The sequence below is a fragment of the Belonocnema kinseyi genome, chromosome 2 (genome assembly GCF_010883055.1).
Source record: "Belonocnema kinseyi isolate 2016_QV_RU_SX_M_011 chromosome 2, B_treatae_v1, whole genome shotgun sequence".
NCBI lineage: Eukaryota > Metazoa > Arthropoda > Insecta > Hymenoptera > Cynipidae > Belonocnema > Belonocnema kinseyi.
This window is the reverse complement of record NC_046658.1, coordinates 140344500-140345990: the sequence shown is the minus strand read 5'-3', so window position 1 is coordinate 140345990 and position 1491 is coordinate 140344500.

Genomic DNA, 1491 nt, shown 5'->3' with positions numbered 1-1491 from the left:
AACGGTAACTCGCACCTATTGTTGTGACCGACCAAAACTATCTAGTTAGGCGGCATTTTCTCACAATTTAAATTTGAATATATTCTTTTGTAACAAATGCATAATTTCAGTGAAATAAGCTGAAAATTTAATTTGAACTGAATTTTACACTAATAATGAGTGAACCTATTGTTTGATATATTTTGTTATAGGCAATTTTTTCCATTAATTTCGTTTAAAATACATGCATTTTATTGAAAACTGAACTATCTTAATTAGTTAAAAAGTTACTTTTCTGTGTAAAAATCATATTTTCGTTTCGAAAATGCAATTGTTTTAGAAAGCTCATCTTTGTTTTTCTGTCAAATATTTCTTTTTGTTGGACAATTCATATAATTTGGTAAACATTTTCTGATTTTAAATGGTGGAAAATTTAAATATTTTGCCTAAAGAATCACAATATTTTGCTAAAAAATGTATCTTGAATGTTAATTTGAACATGAGTATCATTGCACATCATAGCGTATCATAGTGTACTATATAGTATTATAGTGCATGATTTTCGTATATCATAGTATGAAATTCTAGTATACTGTATCATATTTTATGATGTTGCATCCTATTGTACCATATAGTGTGACAGTGTATAACAATCTTGTGATGCTTATAATATGTTTGGTCTTAAAAGGATGACTGACGTGGTAGCCATCTGCTGGTCTGTAATTGGTAATCTCTGTAGAGAAAAATTTTAAAAAAGGTCGATTCTAGTTACAGTTCCTTCTGCTGTCAATAATACTCCCAAGAGTGAAATTACAATTCTTCAGTATCATAGTACAGCGGCCGTTTGAAACTAATCATGTTACAGCAGGCTGTGTAACCCTCACTTTTTATGGGGCGTTACAGGCTCATAACACATTTATTGCGCATTAAAGTTTTGGTCTGTAAAAGCCCATAATCTGAAAGAGTTATAGGCGTTTCTGCATTGTGACCCTTAATTACTACCTTATTCTTTATTTACAACAAAAATGTATTCCTGTATTTTTTGTTTCAGAATTAACTTCACAGTCCAACCCCTTCAATGATGGTGACCCTGATCCTTATCTCCGTCGCTCTAGATGTTCTACTTCATCTTTTCCTCGCAGAAATTCTCCAGAGACAAATGTTCCTCTTGTGACACCTCTTTATTCTACCCGTTCTTCACCACCTACCCAGCCATCTCTTCGTGCCAGGTCCAGGTCTCCTGTTAGGCAAACTTTTTCAAGCGTACTTGGATATAGATTGGAAGATCTTGAATTTATTCGCTTAAGTCCCCACAACAATCCGAATCGGATATTTGAACTTCGAAGATACACTTTTCCTCCCAATAAACCAATTGGATTGAAAAACAGGAACTATGCCCTGTGTCCCATGGCATCTGAAGAAAAAATTGTATTATCAACGTTCAATGGTGACGTCTATGCAATATTGGAAAAATCATCAAGCAACAACACGATTCTTCGTCCAATATATGCG